Source organism: Acomys minous (assembly GCF_964271855.1).
Source record: "Acomys minous genome assembly, chromosome: 11".
In the NCBI taxonomy this organism is placed as follows: domain Eukaryota; kingdom Metazoa; phylum Chordata; class Mammalia; order Rodentia; family Muridae; genus Acomys; species Acomys minous.
Genome location: NC_140492.1, coordinates 72,023,630 through 72,041,758, shown reverse-complemented (window position 1 = coordinate 72,041,758; position 18,129 = coordinate 72,023,630). Strand labels below are relative to the sequence as shown.

The 18,129-nt window shown below is 38.9% G+C and overlaps 1 pseudogene and 1 gene segment (V, D, J or C); both read right to left on the bottom strand.

Annotated features, from left to right (window-relative positions):
* LOC311609387 (immunoglobulin lambda constant 6-like) overlaps positions 1-18,129 on the bottom strand; it is a 463,931-nt gene that overhangs the window by 22,843 nt on the left and 422,959 nt on the right.
* On the bottom strand, positions 15,017-15,794 carry LOC311608825 (transformer-2 protein homolog alpha-like; annotated as a pseudogene). Its single transcript has one exon. The product of its transcript is annotated as a transformer-2 protein homolog alpha-like (transcript).

Sequence of the window (18,129 nt, the reverse complement as noted above, 5' to 3'; positions counted from 1 at the left end):
TGTTTAATTTCTTGAGTTCTTCATATATTTTGGATATTAGACATTTGTCATATGTAGGGTTGGTGAAGATCTTTTCCCAGTCTGTAGGTGGTCACTTTGTTCTGTTGACAGCGTCTTCTGACTTATAGAAGCTTCTCAGCCTCATGAGGTCAAATTTATTATTTGTTGACTTTAAGGCCTGGGATGTTAGTGTTCTGTTCAGGAAGTTGTCTCCTGTGCCAATGTGTTCTGGCCTCTTCCCCACTTTTTCTTCTAACCAATTTAGTGTCTCTGGTTTTTGTTGAGGTCTTTGATCCACTTGGACTTGAGGTTTGTGCATGCTGACAAATATGTGTCTAATTGCATTTTTCTACATGTAGACTTCCAGTTGGATCAGTACCATTTGTTGAAGATGCTACCTTTTTCCCATTGAATTGATTTGATTGCCTAGGATTTAAACTGACTATTGTTTCCTGAACAGACATGCAAGATGCATGCCTCCCACTTCGTAAAGCCTTCTTTTGCTGAGTTAAAGTGTCACTGTTCTGGCAGCCAGCTTATCACTCTAAATATGAGCTACTTTCATGGGGGACATGTGGCGGTCACACCAGGTACAAAAAGACACCGAGGACTTACAGGTGACAAAGTACACATCAGCCTAGTTAGATCCCCAAAACTGAAAAGCTAAAATTCATATTCTTAAAAGGGAAAACTTAATGCCTTTTCTTTTGCTCAGGGCAACTGGCTTGTCTCTAAAACAGGATACATTTTTTATGGGAGACAGGTAGCGGCCTAGCCCATTCATCAGGTGCCATAGAGCCTAGAGAAGAACATTTAGTTTAAAAGGTGGAAGTGCCCATTCCCTATGGAGAGAAGGAGTGAGACAAAAACACCTTCAACAAATGTAAAAACCCACGTATAAGATTCCTAGGTTATGCATAAACTCTAAAAAGGGAGTTTAAGTAAGTGTGAAAAGTCAGGAACAAGATGCCTAGGTTATGCATAAACTCTGAAATGAGAGTTTATGTAAGTGTGAAAACCCAGGTACAAGATGTCTATACATAAGTTTATTTAAGGTTCAATGCCATAGAGCCTAGAGAAGGACATTTAGAACTATATAATCTTGTTTTGGTTTCAATTAAATAATGATTGTATGTTCTTTGGTAATGGCAATATTATACTTCCTCTTTGATTGAGGTAAAAATGAAACAGACCTGGATGAAAGGGAGACTGCTAACTTAAGTCAGTCTATATGTATATGAATTCAAACTACAAAACTAGTCTTGATTGTTCTGTACATCCTGCACACCTCACATATTTATAGTTTTAGAACTGTATAATGCTTGTGAAAAATTATGTAATTTCAGAGCAAATTATTAGACACTCATGCTGGATTAGACCTGACAGGATTCATCCTCCATCATGTTGAGATGCTGGCATTCTGCATTGTTTGTGTTTCATCCATAAGTGCTTCACTTGCTGTTCATCATCAGAACAGAACATCTCCCATGACAGCTTTGAAGAGAGCTCCTGATTCCAATTGGTCCCGCATTTCAGACTGTCCTACACAGGATTTTTATTAAGCTTAAATTTCTCAACATTTAGAGACTGGACCACAAATGCTATCTCTAGTGTGTTGCACCATTTTCCTAGTTTTATTTCGGCCACTGTATAGGTATTATTCATCCCAAATCAGCCTGAAGAAGCCTTAAAAAGAGAATGCTGTCTCTTTTCCTTTAATTGGGGGTTGGGTAAGGTTTTAGGCTATGGATGTTTATCTTCACTGGGTATTGTCTGTGTCATTATTGGTTTTTTCTTTTTTAAATTAATTCATTCATATTACATCTTAATATTTATCCCATCCCTTGTATCCTTCCATTCCTCCCTCCCTCCCACTTTATCCCTACTCGCCTCCCCACTGACAGTGACTGAGGGGGACCTCTTCCCCCTGTATATGCTCATAGGTTATTAAGTCTTCTTGGTAGCCTGCTATCCTTCCTCTGAGTGCCACTAGGCCTCCCAATCCAGGGGACGTGGTAAAATATGAGGCATCAGAGTTCGTGTGAAAGTCAGTCCCCACTCTCCACACAACTGTGGAGAATGTCCTGTCCATTGGCTAGATCTGGATAGGGTTTTGAAGTTTACTGCATGTATTGTCCTTGGCTGTTGACATAGTTTGAGCAGGACCCCTAGGCCCAGGTCCTCACATCATAATATTTTTCTTGTAGGTTTCTAGGACCCCCTGGGTCCTTCTATTTCCCCATTCTCCCTTGCTTCTCTTACCTAGAGTCCCAATAGGAAGTCTTCCCCTCTGACCCACTTTCCTGGTAAGTGAAGACTTTCATGGGACATGCCCCTTGGGCTAGTGTCCAGTTATAAGTGAGTATATAACATTTGACTCTTTCTGGTTCTGGGTTAACATTAATTATGATCATTTCTAGTGCAATCCATTTGTCCACAAATTTCAGGAATTCCTTGTTTTTAATAGCTGAGTAGTATTCCATAGTGTAAATGTACCACAGTTTCTTTATCCATTCTCCTACTGAGGGACACTTAGGCTGTTTCCATGTTCTGGCTATTATGAATAAGGCTGCTATGAACATGGTTGAGCAAATTTTCTTGTTGTGTGCTGGAGCATCTTCTGGATATATTCCAAGGAGTGGAATAGCTGGCTCTTGAGGAAGCTAATTCCCAGTTTTTGAGATATAAAACAAGCTACATAAAGCGAGAAGAACCACAAAATAGTCAGGAATTATATTAATGTTACATTCATAGTGTTTTGGCTCTTTCTGTTTGGCAGCCTCAAAGAAAACATCTTTCCTATCTTGGTGCATCTAAGATTCTGAATGTAAATGAACATCTATTATATCTTGTTGTTATCAACTTAAAACATCTACCTAGACCTAAAAATATCTTAACCCCTAAACAACTAAGCTTAATTGTAAAATCAAACTCTCTGGTCTTCAACCCCATCAAGGACTTGAGAAGAAATAAACTTGATTACCTGAGTATACCGTGAGAGCAGGTTAGCAGCTTTTAAAATGAGAAGATGACAGAGACAGTTTGCTACCTGAGCAGTCACCAAAAACTCTCTATCATGTTGGAGCATCATCTTTGGCCTTGTGGCCCAATATATCTATCAGACATATTTGTGAGGCAGGAACTAATGAGGACTTGCTTATGCCATTTTGGCAGAATTTGGCCATCCACTCTGCCTGCATCCAAGCTTGCTCTTTTTTAGATAGAATTCTATTTATGTTAGACATGAGTAAATTTTGCCCAGTGGCTTGTTTGCCACATTTAAAGCCATCTCCATAAAAAGATTCTTAGATGCTCATCATTCTCTTTGAGGTAGGGTGGGTGTTACCAGAATTTAACTTGTCTTATTGTCAGTGAATCTTTAAAATAATAAAAAGATTTAAAATGCCATATTCCTGCATGTCTCTGAGGATTTTGAAGACCTTATCTAACTGTTGTACCTTAACTTTCTATAGAATTATATCTATCAGTTGCAACTAACATGGGTAATCTTGTGATAAAAATAGACTAGTAATTGATATGACCATGATTTGGTCAACTAAAAATTGAATTTTTCTAAACAGCCTGCACTAGCATCTTCAAAGTATTGGAAATAAACCTTGTATAATAATTGTGTTATATAGGTACAATACTTCATATTAGAGTAGATCTATATCTAATGTGTGTGAAGAATAATTTACATCTGAATTCTATACCACTGTATCTACCATTAAACTTATTTTGCATATATATACAAATTTCTATACAAGTGAATTAAAAATAATTCTGTGAGTGACAATTAAGGCATTAAGTTGAGTAGATTCACTAATGTACTTTTTGTTCTATCTTCCCTATATATTTCTGTATTCCACTTCTTTCTTTTCAACCCCTATCTCCAAAACCTAAGAATGGAAGATAAAGGAAAAGAGAGACACCCCTGAGTGCAAACTTGATTTCTTTTTAAATTAGACCAATAATAACTTATAACCAACACCCATTGAAAATATCCCTTAATAGCCAAAGAAAGCAACCAAAAACCATTTGACTCCCTTGAAAGAAATGAGACCTCATTCTCTTCAAGTTTCTTCGGGCTGATTTTGGATGAATAATGCCTTTGTAGGGGCCCAAATAGAATTGGTGAAATGGTTAAACAAGCTAGGAAAAGCATTTGTGGTCCAGTTTCTAAATGTGAAGAAATTTTGGGCTTAATTAGAGTCCTGTGTGGAACAATCTGAAATGTTGGACCAATTGGGATTGGAAATTTTCTTTAATGGTGTCCTAGGAGTTGTCTTGTGCTGATGAGAAACAGCAACTGAAGCACTTTGTGCTGGAAAATGAAGGATGCAGGATGTCAGTGTCCAGTATGCTGAGAGGAATGAATCCTGTCAGGTCTGATCTAGCATCAGTGTCTGGTTCTTTGTTCCAAAAACATATAATTTCTCACAAGCATTATACAGTCCTAAATTTTAAGTGTATAAGGCATATTTTTGCTCTTTGAGGAGAAAAAAGATATCTGTAAATCTTCATTCATGCCATATGAAGAGTGGCATCTAATTATAATTCATAGGGATTCTGAAGTCAATAAGAAGCATTGTCTATGCCTAGACATCCACATCTCAGCCAGGCAGAGCTTTTCCCATATAGGATTAGCAATATAAGTTACATGCTCAACTCTGAGATTCTATCTTACACACACATCAGAATGGCTAAGATAAAAAATTCAAGCGACACCACATGCTGGCGAGGATGTGGAGAGAGAGGAACACTCCTTCATTGCTGGTGGGAATGCAAACTAGTACAGCCACTTTGGAAATCTATCTGGTGCTATCTCAGAAAAATTGGAATAGGGCTTTCATAAGACCCAGCTATCCCACTCCTTGGAATATACCCAGAAGATGCTCCAGCACACAACAAGAAAATTTGCTCAACCATGTTCATAGCAGCCTTATTCATAATAGCCAGAACATGGAAACAGCCTAAGTGTCCCTCAGTAGAAGAATGGATAAAGAAACTGTGGTACATTTACACTATGGAATACTACTCAGCTATTACAAACAAGGAATTCCCAAAATTTGTGGACAAATGGATTGAACTATAAATGATCATAATGAGTGAGTTAACCCAGAACCAGAAAGAGTTACATGGTATATATTCACTTATACCTGGACACTAGCCCAAGGGGCATGTCCCACGAAAGTCTTCACTTACCAGGAAACTGGGACAGAGGGGAGGACATTCTATTGGGACTCTAGATGAGAGAAGCATGGGAGAATGGCAAAGTTGAAGGAGCCAGAGAGTCCTAGAAACCTACAAGAACATTATGATAGGCAGATTTGGGCCCAGGGGTCCTGCTCAAACTAAGGCACCAGCCAAGGACAATACAGGCTGTAAACTTCAAACCCCTACCCAGATCTAGCCAATGGACAGGACATTCTCCACAGTTGAGTGGAGAGTGGGGTATGACTTTCACACGAACTCTGGTGCCTCATATTTGACCATGTCCCCTGGAGGGGGAGACCTGGTGGCACTGAGAGGAAAGATAGCAGGCTACCAAGAAGAGACTTGATACCCTATGAGCATATAAAGGGGGAGGAGGTTCCCCTCAGTCACAGTCTTTGGGGAGGGAAGTAAGGGGAAAATTGGAGGAAAGGAGGAATGGGAGGATAGAAGGGAGGGGATAACCATTGAGGTGTAATATGAATAAATTAATAAAAAAGTCACATGCTCATTCTGCAGTTTAAATTCTTTACATTTCACTTTTATCCCCTCCCTCATCCCTTCCCTATCTCTCTTCCTTCCTTCTTTTCCCCTCCCTCCATTCTCTAATCCTCAGAAAGGAGAGCCCTTCTCCCCTAACATCTGACCTCAGCATATCAACTTTCATCTGTACTACCTGTACCCTCTTCCTCTGTAGCCTGGCAAGGCCAAAATGCCAGGAGTCAGTGATTGAAGTTTGGTGGCCAGAGTGCATGTTTGAAGTAGTCCCTACTCTCCACATTGTGGGACCCACAAGGAGACTGTTACTACATCTGGGCAGAGGGTCTATGTCCACATCATACATGGTCCTTGGTTGATGTATTAGTCTCTGTATTGTAGAGTAATTATCCTGTATTTTGTGGCTAATATCCACTTATGAGTGAGTATGTACTGTGCATGTCTTTCTGGGTGTGGGTTACCTCACTCAGGATGATCTTTTTTAGTTCCAACAACCATTTGCCTGGAAAATTCAAGATTTTCTTGTTTTTAATAGCTGAATAGCACTCCAGTGTGTAAATGTACCACAGTTTCCTTATCTATTATTCAGTTGAGAGACATCTAGGTTGTTTCTAGATTCTGGCTATTATAGATAAAGCTGCTATGAACATAGTTGAGCAAACGTCCCTGTTGTATGTTGAGCATCTTTCAGGTATATTCACAGGACTGGTATGGCTGAGTCCTGAGGTGCAATTATTCCCAATTGCCTCAGAAAGCACAAGATTAATTTCCAAAGTGGTTGTACAAGTTTTCACTCCCACCAGCAATGGAGGAGTCTTTCTCTTTTCCCATATACTTGCCAGCATGTGCTGTCATCTGAGTTTTTGACCTTAGCCATTCTGATAGGTGTAAAATGGAATCTCAGAGTGGTTTTGAGTTGCATTTCCTTGAGTACTATGGATGTTGAGCATTTATTTACGTGTTTCTCAGTCATTCTATATTCCTCTGTCGAGAATTCTCTGTTTAGTTCTGTACCCCAATTTTTAAATGGATTATTTAGTTTGGTGGTGTTTAATTTCTTGAGCTCTTTATATATTTTAGATATTAGCTATTTGTCAGATGTAAGGTTGGTGAAGATCTTTTCCCAGTTTGTAGGCTGTTGTTTTGTTCTGCTGACAGTGTCTTTCACCTTATAGAAGCTTTTTAGTTTCATAAGGTCCCATTTATTAATGCTTGATCTTAGGTCCTGAGATGTTGGTGTTCTGTTCAGGAAGTTGTCTCCTGTGCCAATGAGCTCAAGGCTCTTTCTCACTTTTTCTTCTAACAGATTTAGTGTGTCTGTTTTTTTGTTGAGGTCTTTAATACATTTGGACTTCATTTTTGTGCAGGGTGATAGATATGGATCTATATTCATTTTTCTACATGTAACTATCCAGTTAGACTATCACCATTTGTTGAAGATGCTATCTGTTTTCCATTGTATGGATTTGGCTTCTTTGTCAAAAATCAAGTGCCCATATGTATGTGGTTTATTTTTGAGTCTTCGATTTGATTCCATTGATCAACCAGCCTATTTCTATGCTAGTACCATGCTTTTTAAAATTACTGTTGCCCTGTAGTATAGTTTGAGATCTGGGATGGAGATTCCTCCAGAAGATCTTTTATTGTACAGGATCATTTAAGCTATTCTTGTTTTTTCCATCTGAAGTTGAGAATCAATATTTCAAGGTCAGTAAAGTATTGTGTGGGTGTTTTGATGGGAATTGTATTGAATCTGTAGATTGCTTTTGGTAAGATGGCCAATTTTACTTATTGATTCTCCTGATTCATGAGCATGGGATACCTTTCTATCTTCTGAACTTTTTAAAAAATTCTTTCTTCAGAGATTTGAAGTTTTTTTTTTCATACAGATCTTTCACTTTCATGGTTGAGTTCCACTAAGATGCTTTATATTATTTGTGGCTATTGTTTCCCTAACTTCTTTCTCAACCTGTTTGCCACTGATATATAGGAGGGCTACTGATTTTTTTGAGTTGATTTTGTATCCAACCACTTTGCTGAAGGTGTTTATCAGCTATTGGAGTTCCTTCATAGAGTTTTTGTGGTCACTTATATATACTGTTATATCATCTGTGACTAGTGATAGTTTGACTTCTGATTTGTATCCCCTAGATCTTCTTTAGTTGTCTTATTGTTTTAGGTAGGACTTCAAGTACTATATTGAAGAGATATTGAGAGAGTGGGCAGCTTTGTGTTGTCCCTGATTTCAGTGGAATTGATTTAAGTTTCTTTCCATTTAGTTTGATGTTGGCTATAGGTTTGCTGTATATTGCCTTTATTATGTTTAGGTATATACCTTATATTCTTGCTCTCTCCAGGACTTTTAACATGAATGGGTATTGGTTTTTTTTGTCAAATGCTTTTGCAACATCTAAGGAGATGATCATGTGTTTTTTTCTTTCAGTTTGTTTATATGATGAATTATATTTATGGATTTTCATATATTAAAAATATGGAATGCTTCATGAATTTTTGTGTCATCCTTATGTGCAGGGGCCTTGCTAATTATTCTCTGTATCATTCCAATTTTAATATATGTGCTGCCAAAGCAAGCACATATGGAGATTAAATAGAGTTTAACAGAATTCCACAGTTGAAAAATTTACTTTACTCACTCCTAACTAACTCAAAATAGCAACTCAACCCACAATCTGATATTACCATTCTGAATCCACATTGCTTCCAACATGCATGAGATATTCATTTTATTTATTCATCTTCAATATGTTAGCTGTTTTCAGAAAATAATTATAACATAAATTTAAGGGCTCTAGGAGGTCATGGCAAACATGGCTCTGGTAGGCTTGCTCTTCCCCCATTTCTGTCCTTGATAAACTGTAAGATTCCATTCTGAAAGTACGATACCAAGATCTATTCCTTTATTTGTCCACTTTATCCCCCTATGATGGACCACCAAAGTCCAGCTTCCAAAGTATTAAAGTCCAGCAATCAAAGGCTTTCTTTTGACTTCCCTAATTAATATGCTCAATAAAAACAATTCAACTTATTCTAACATAGGGTTTCTCTTTCCCCCTTTAAAACTACCACTTTCCTATAGGTTATTTCTGTCTCCTTTGTATCCAAAAGCAATATTTCGTCCATCTGGGGCTAATATTCCTTCCACATCTGCCTTATTCCTTTTTCCTTCTACCTCATCCTCTATCTCCTGTCTTTGTTTCTTAATTCCTTCCTTTTCCCCCCCTCTGGGGCAAATAAATATCTGTCCTGAGAACTTGATCTTTGGGTGTCTTGTGCCAATTCTGATCCTTTCATACATTCATGCATCATGCTGCTTCAAAGGCATGTGAGTGTACATAGTTTAAGATTTATTTTAGGTTGTAAAAGAAGGCTGCATGAGAAAGCCAAGGCATTGTAAAGTTGGTTCCATTTTTTTCCCTTAAAGGTAGGTTAAACTTCAACAGACTGAGTACACATTAGGACAGCAGGTTAAGTACAAAGCTTAAATAATATCAAGGCGTAATATTAATTTGACTGCAAGGTTTAGTGAAAGTTCAGTCTCTTCAAAGGCAAGAGATATTTTCATGATATTAAGATTCCAATGTGGAATGAATTTCAGCAGCTCATCAGAAAACATCTGGTTCTCCAGTGCTAGATTGTGGGCTGAGACACACAAACTCACAGACTGAACAACTATGAGTTTCTTGACCTTCTTGGTGTGAGACACCCATTATTGGGTTATAGAGGCTGCATCTGTTTCTTTAGAGAACATTGCCTAATAAATGCCCCAAGATTACTCTGACTGCTCCTCAAGAGCATCAAAAAGCCAGGTTCTCAGGTGACCAATGGTGGGGGCATCATTCACTCATCTCTTACCCAAGAAATAGATAAGAATTCCTGTTCCCATCTTAGATCTCACAAACTTCCCAATATTAGGGAGACCTTGCTCCTGCTGAGGATTTAATGAAGAAATGAAGCAAAGTTTTCAGGCTCAATATATGTCAACTGTGTATAAAGGCTGACCTGATAATTGATCAAAATTGGTCAGAGGCTGGCCTCCAGACCAGATGCTTCTTTTACTTCTTTGGCAGCACAGTTTTTGTAGGTAGTGTGATCACTAGCAACCTCTGTCTTCATTCTTCTCTACAAGAAACAGCTTCCACCTATGTCACCACTCTGCAGTGAAGTCTGTGTGACAAATACTACACAGGCCTGAGGCCAAGACCTCCCAAAAGGGGAGAGTCTCCAGTACTGGGGTCAACATTCCTGCCAGCAGAAAAACTGCAGTTTCAAAACTCTCATTGCTGGGAGCGATTTCTTATTCTCTATTCTATTTCTTAAAACTTCATTTCTTAAAAGTTCACTCCTAGTTCTGGACCTTTTTCAGGTATTCACATTGCTATGAGACATTGTTAACATGGGACTGCAGCTAGGGACCATTCGAGCTTAAAGTTCATCATCAAGATCCGTTGGTCTTCTTCACTTATCAAAGAAACAAAACCAAGAATTAGCCATTTGGTACTATCTTGTGACATTTACCAAAAAACATAAAAAAACTATCTTGATTCCTATAACCTCAGCATGAGGTGCTGGACAAAATAATTAGTGAGGAAACGCTGATGAGGAATGCGTTTGTACTGATACCAAGCCAATTACTTAATAATGATGACATTTTTTACTGTGCATCTGAAGTTATAATTCAAATTATGACAAAACTATCTGTACCTGTGCCATGTATGCTTGATTGTTCACTGATCCCCTTGAACCTACTCCATGGAAACTATAACCACAACACAGCCATCCTGCTTTGGAAATGAATGTATAAAATCCTAGACTGCTTGCTTGAAAAATACACTCAGATGGAAACTCAAACTTGAGTCGCCTGTTTGTCAATGCCTTGTCTTGTGTACATTGATGCTCCAAGAACTCCCATTCCCAAGGACCTATCCCCAATTGAGCTGGTCCATGGCACACCTTAGGCACTCCTGGCTTTCTAGCCATGGTGTTCCAACCAATACTCTCTCATCTGCATTTGTATTCATTCAGAATCTTCTCATGGTTCACTGACATTTGAGTCTACTGGAAATATGCCCCCTCAGCACACACTCACTGGGTACCAATTTCACACTACTGCTAACTCTTTTGATTGAATTTGACTGATGCTTACCTTTAGGGAATTAATGGCTGGTATTATGAACATAAATTCTATAGATATGGCATAGGCCTTAGGGGGAACCTACTGTTGTCATTTTATTTGCTTACTGATCATGTTTTCAAATTGCTTTCTAAGTATGTTTACAATTAAAGAATTGTTTAGCAGCTCTTTGGGGTCTGGGGTAGGGACATCCTTCCAGTGGGCAGTGAGATGTAGAGCAATATTTGTTTTTTTAATTTCAAACATTTTATCTAGCTACAAAAGCTGGTGCAGTGTGGAGTGCAGTACCAGTCAACTGATAGTAGCAATGTGGCACCAGAACCAACAGTGCTGGGGTTTTTGAAAAATTCAGACATATATACATTGTATCTTGACCATAGCTATATCTACTTATTTTGTCCAGCTCTCCTCAGAAACACCACTACATAAGCAATGAACTTGACTGAGCAAGAATCTGTGGAGTAGGATGTCCAGTTCTTTGGGCTTAACCCAAAGAACAGTATAGCTGAGTCATATGGTTGATTTATTTTTAGCTTTTTGACAATCCTCCATGCTGATTTCCATAGTGGATATACCAGTGTGCAATCCTACCAACAGTAAATGAGAATTCCCTTTTCCCCGCAGTCCTACAGCATTGTTGTTAGTTGATTTACTGATCTTGTTTCCACTGTCTGGGGTAAGATGAAATTTTATTTTGAGTTGCTGTTTTCTAATTCCTAAGGTAAGGAAATAATTTTCTTGAGATATTTCTTACCCATTTTCAAAAAAGTCTTTTGTTTTCTGACAGTTTTGTTTAATTCTTCATGCATTCTGTGTATTAATTCTTGGTGAAATATGTATCTGGCAAAGATTCACTCCCCTTCTGTGGACTTCCTCTTCATCTAGTTGCTTTTTTCTTTGCTTGTGCTGAATCATTTCAGTTTGGTGAGGTTTCACAAGTCAATTGTTGGCTTCAATTCTTGTGCAAACACAATCTTATTCAGGAAATCCTTTCTTAAACCTGTATCATGTAAGGTATTGCCCAAGTTTTTCTCTAGCAGTTTAAAATTTCACATTTAGGTATTTGATTCATTTAGAGTTTTTTCTTCATTTTCAAATTAACTTTTAACTAAAATTACTGTTCTCCATATGTATTTTAAGATTCTATAGTGTGGGGGGCCAAGCTGGTGGCGACAAAGATGCATGCTGCCTGATCTGCAGGGAATAGATCACAGATGCTAACTGGACCCATGAACTGCAGGAACTGGGAATAACTGGTTGAGAGAGATCCACACATTATGGACCACAGGTGAGTCAGACCTCTGGTCATCCATCACCCCAGGAAGGACAACAGAGTTGACCCCAGCACCTGGACAGGACCCAGACTGTAAGTGAGGAGCTGTGAGTGGTAGCCTTGCCTAGTGTTGTGAACTCAGTACTTGGGACTGAAATTGCAATATGGGTGCTTCAAACCTCCTGGTCTAGGGAAAACCCAGGGAAATGGGTACATTAAGGCCTCAGACCATCCCACTCACCCCACATAATTCCACAGAAAGCCACATGGGCACCAAATCAGCTGTGGGTACAATCCTCAGCTGCTGTGTGTCCTAAGAAGGAAACATAGCAGCCTTGCTTGGAGGGAGAACTCAGGATTTGGGACTGAAAGTGTGGCAAGGGTGTTCCAAATCTCCTGGACTATGTAAATCTATGGGAAATAGGTGGATTGGAGGCTCAGGCCTCCTACTCACCCCATGCAAGTCCACAGAAAGCTCAGGTGACTTATGGGCACTCAGTCGGCTGTGAGTACATTCCCCAGCTGCTGCACACTCTGAGAAGGAGACTCTACAGATGGCAATCCAGTCTTTAGTCCCTGGTCAGCTATGAGCTGCTTAAGTCATGGATATACAGTCACAGTGTCTTAATCTGAGACCAGAGATGCTGTCAGGAGTCAAGGTCCACAGATGCCCTCTGAGCAGGGCTGGGAAGAAACCAAATGGCTAGGCCAGAGGACTACCCAGCAACACTGGTCATAATGGACCCAGCCTAGCCAGCCTCCATAGCCTATCTGGGATTCTCATGCTCTTGGGAGTGGCTGAGTAGGTCAGAGGATATAGAGCAAAAATCTAGCCAACCAACAGCAATTAAAAGGCAGTAGTTGCTCTCTCCTTGGCAAGCAGAACCTGGGTCCTACTACATAGTTGGAGCAGGCAGAAATGAAAAAAATTCTAGAATCCAACAGGGGTTCAGGCATTTTAGGGTGATCTGAGCCTTGGATCAAAAGCCCCAGGGCCCAAAGGCATGGTATTCAAAGCCCAGCCAAAGGTAGGAAAACCTGCTCCACATACACTGCCTCAAATTGATACTGGAGATGCAGAGCACCAGCACCTACTTTGGCTGACCCAGTAGGGAGCCCAGAATGTAGATCAAAGTCTTCAGAAGCCAAAACCACAGTGCCTGCCTGTCCCAGGGAAGAATTCTCTGACCACCACAGGCAAAAGACCTCAACCTACAGTTTCTTACCCACAAACTACTCTCAACAACCAGTGAAGGAATCCAGAAGATATCTCCCAAGATCAGACACAGCAAGATGACTATAGGCCAGCATTGAAACATGAACAAAAAAACCCAAAACAATATGGCATCTCTAGATCTCAGATATCCCAAAGAAATCAACCTGGAGAACTCAAGAACAGTTGAAATACAAGAACAATATTAAGAGTCTAGTTCAAAATAAAGAATGAAGATTTATGATAATTTCCCTGATCCATGAAAATAGTGTGTTCTTGAAGAATGGATAAAGAAACTGTGGTGCGTTTATACCATGGAATACTACTCAGCTATTAAAAACAAGGCAATCTAGAAATTTGTGGACAAATGGATGGAACTAGAAATGGTCATACTGAGTGATTTAACCCAGAAGCAGAAAGACTCATATGGTATATACTGACTTATAATTGGACACTAGCCCAAAAGGGATGTCCCATGAAAGTCTTCACTTACCAGGAGATTGGCATAGATGTGAGGACATACTACTGAGACTCTAGGAGAATGAGGAATGGAAGGATCCAGAGGGTCTTAGAAACCTACACGAAGAACATTCAGTCAGGTGGAACTCGGCCCAGGGGTTCTGCTCAAACTATTGCACCAAATATGGACAATACATATAGTAACCAGTGAATGCCTACTCAGATCTAGCCTCTGGAGAACATATTCTCTACACTTGAGTGGAGAGCAGAAACTGACTGACACAACTCTGGTGTCCCATATTTGACCACTTCCCCTTGGTGGGGAGGCCTGGTGGCATTTAGAGAAAAGATAGACAGGCTACCAAGATGAGACTTGATAGCCTATGATCATATATAGTGGAGGAGGAGGTTCCCCTTGGTCTTAGACCTAGGGAAGGGGAATAGGGTGAAAGTGGGAGGAAGGGAAGAACAGGTGAATAGAAGGGATGGGATAACAATTGAAATGTAATTTGAATAAATTAATTTTTAAAAAGCTATCAGAAAAAAAGATAACCAATGTCCCCATACCAAAATTCCTAACAGCAAGTTATACTATTGTTCTAGGTAAAAAGTATCCTTTAGTTATTAAGCGAATATTTAACTTTCCATAAATTTAACATAAAAATGAATTTAAGTTTATAAGGTTTGACATGTAACTTCAAATACAATCTTAAATTATAACCTTTTAATTTCTAAAAGATGACTTAAATTTTAGGCTCAAAGTTACAGTCTTCAAAAGAAATATCCCCTATTTTTTCCTATGGCTTCAAACACTAAAGTCTTCCACTGTTTCATGCCACTTCAGAAAAACCTGATTGACTTATCTACTTAAAGTGTTATTTATCTTCCCTCAAAGATATGTCTGCTACAATGTCCATCACAAAAGCTTTCAAGAGACCATAATCTTTAGTAAAGGCAAAGAACACAAGGTAAAACACTGCACTCCTTTCCCCTCAGTTGTTAACTACTCAAACGACCATGACACCTCTAGAGTATAGCAATGGGTAGAAAATAGCAACACTACTAGCCATGCATAGATTAAATAAACCAGGGATTTTTTTCTATGAAGCATTGGGAATCCAAGCCAAAAAAGAAAAAAGTAAAGTTCTTGGACACAATCATTCCGTTATCAATGGCATCTTGGGCTATAGGAAGGAGATCTAGACCATTACCTGTAGCAACTGTAGTAAGGAGAAGGCGACCTTATTTTGTACTGGTAATCATAATCTTAGTATCTGTTATAGCATTAATCATATCCTCTATCATAGTAAGAATCTCACTACCTACCACCTCCACCCTCCTCCTCCACCATCACCACGGCTATGAGTTGGTCTGCTCATGTAAATGTCTGGTGTGTGTGTGTGTATGCTCTCTTGGTGATAGAGTAATCCACAGGAATTCTTCTACCATCCAGATCCGTCCCATTTGCTCTTTCCATGGCATCCTTAGAGTCATCTATCCTCTCATAATAAACAAAGGCAAATTCACATGACCTCCTAGTTTGCTGATCACAAACCACATTGACACCACTCAGTGGTCCATATTGAGAAAATACTCAGACCTCACAACCTTCTGTTGTGTACAAACTGAGGCCAAATACCCCAAGGCAAGTGTTGGGATCTGGATTTGCCCTGCTGCCAGTATGTATTCTGCAATTAGACATTGGAGAGTGACTTTGCCACCAATACTCTGGTGTAAAGGACCTACTTCAAGATCGTCTCCTATGGGATGGGACCTGGATCAAGTGTTGTGTTATGAGAATGCCTCCTCGTCCTTGACCTGGATTTTGATCTTGATCGAGAGTGGGATTCAGAATGTTTGGAAACCCTTGATGGACTATGAGATACTGACATGCTTTCTGATTTTAGTCGAGCAGGAGTTCCTGTTGGAGATTTTTATTGAGAGTGAGACTCTCTATCCTCGAAGTTGTTCTCTATATTATTCATGTTGGGCAGGCACTCCTGATACTAAGTAAAAGATAAGTCTCTTCTGGAGGGCTGACAGCCTACTCACCCCACTGTCTGGACTGCAGGGAAGAGGAAGGAGATGGCTACAATGGCTGGTGCACTCTACTTTCACTCGCTGGCATGCTCAGGCAAAATGGCCCATTTAGAGTTTTTAAATGAGGTGATAGATATGGTGCTGACTATAATCTTCTTCATCTGGATAACCAGGTTTCCTAGAATCATCTGTTGAAGTACTGGCTTAAGTTTTTTGCATATTTGTCAAATATTAAATAGCTTATGTTGTATTTACTCATGTTTTAATTTTCAGCTTTGTTACATTAGTCAACATGTCTCACATTTATCTTGTTACCTTATACTTTTATTTGTTTTTTATTTTTCCATATACATTTATTTTATTATACATGCATAAAACAAACTACATACAGCAGGAAGAACCATGAGATAATCATGAGTTATACAAATGTTAAATTCAAAGCAATTTGGCTATTTGTATTTGTCAAACTTGAAGTAAGCATTTTCCTCTTTTGTTGGATCTAAATTTCTGAATGAAATTCAATATCTATCATTTTTCATCTCTATTAGCTTAAATCTTTTATCTTGATCTAAAACAATATTATCCCCTAACAAACTAAACTTGATTGTAAAACTAAACTCTCTGTTTTTCAAGCTCCATCAGAGACTTGAGGAGGAGTAAAACTTAAATGAGTGAACTGGTAGTGTAGATTAGAATATTCCAAAATGAAAATATGACTGAGACAGTTTATTGCCTGAACAGTTACCAAACACTCTCTATAACATTGGAGCCTCATCTTTGGCCTTTTAGACCAATATCTCTGCCAGACATATTCACAAGGCAGGAACTTTTGAGGAGTTGTTTTCCCTGTCTTGGCAGAGTTTGGCTGTTCACTCTGCCTGCATCTATGATTGCCCATTTTTAGGCAGAATTCTGTCTGTGGCAGAAACAAGGACATTTTCCCAGTTTAACTCAGGGACGTCTCTTTTTCTTTCATAGGGAAGGAGATAGGAGCTGAAAAGAAAGAAAGGGGGATATAGAGATATAGAGGAAGGATAGAACAAAAGGTTGATGATTGAATATACTCCTTTAATCAAGGTCTTGTTAATTACAAAGAGGTTTTTTGAAGATTATTTTTAAGTCATTGTTTATTTTATTTTTTTACAATTTTGTTTTCTCCATCCAAAATCTCCCATATAAGCTTCCTGACTCTCCTTAAAATGTATGGACTCTCTTTACATCACACACACACACACACACACACACACACACACACACACACACACACACAGACACATACACACACACATACACACTGGAATACAGCCTGTTGTGTCCATTTAATACTACTTGTATGTATATCTTCAACATGACCATTTGCCACTGAACCACAAATTCAAATTGCTGTGCTTTTCCCTGGGGAGTGTCATGTCTCCCATCTTTGCTTACTTGCCTCTAGTTTTGTGAACCTTTCCTGGTGGAGTTCAGTATGTTTTCTGGTGCCTTCCATGGTCATGGTCATATTCATGTTTGTCTTCGGGTGGTAATGATGGTGAGATTTTATGGTTGTAGCTTCTGATATTATTAGGAGATACAATCTCATGGCAAAGTTTCTGGTGCTCTGGCTCTTTCAACCTACTCTTCTATGTTTCCCAAGCTTTACACATAGAAGTGTGCTGTAGGATGAGGCTCCACAACTCTGCATTTTGATTGGTTGTGGGTTTCTTGTGTTATAAAGAGAGGCATGAAGCCTATACTTATCGGTGATCTTAGAGCCTGAGCTGTTAGTGTTCTGTTCAGGAAGATGTCTTTTTCACCAATAAGCTCATGGATCTTCCCCACTTTTTCTTCTAACAGATGTAGTGTGTCTAGATCTATGTTAAGGTCTGTAATCTACTTGCACTTTAGTTTTGTTCAGGGTAATAAATATGGATCTATTGGCATCTTTCTATATGTAGACATTCAGATAGATGAGCACAATTTTTTAAAGATGCCATCTTTTTTCCATTATATGCGTTTTGCTTCTTTGTCAAAAAACAAGTGTTCTTAGGCTATGGGCTTATTTCCAGGTCTTTGATTTGACTTCATTTATTAGCCAGCCAATTATTATTCCAATAACATACTGCTTTTAGTACTATTGCTCTATAGTATAGTATAGTATAGTATAGTATAGTATAGTTATGAATTTTCCTCTTAGCACTCCATTCGATGTGTCCCACAAATTTGGGTATGTTGTTCTTTCATTTTTGTTGAATTCCATTAAGTCCTAAATTTTTTTCTTTATTTCTTCCCTGACCCAGG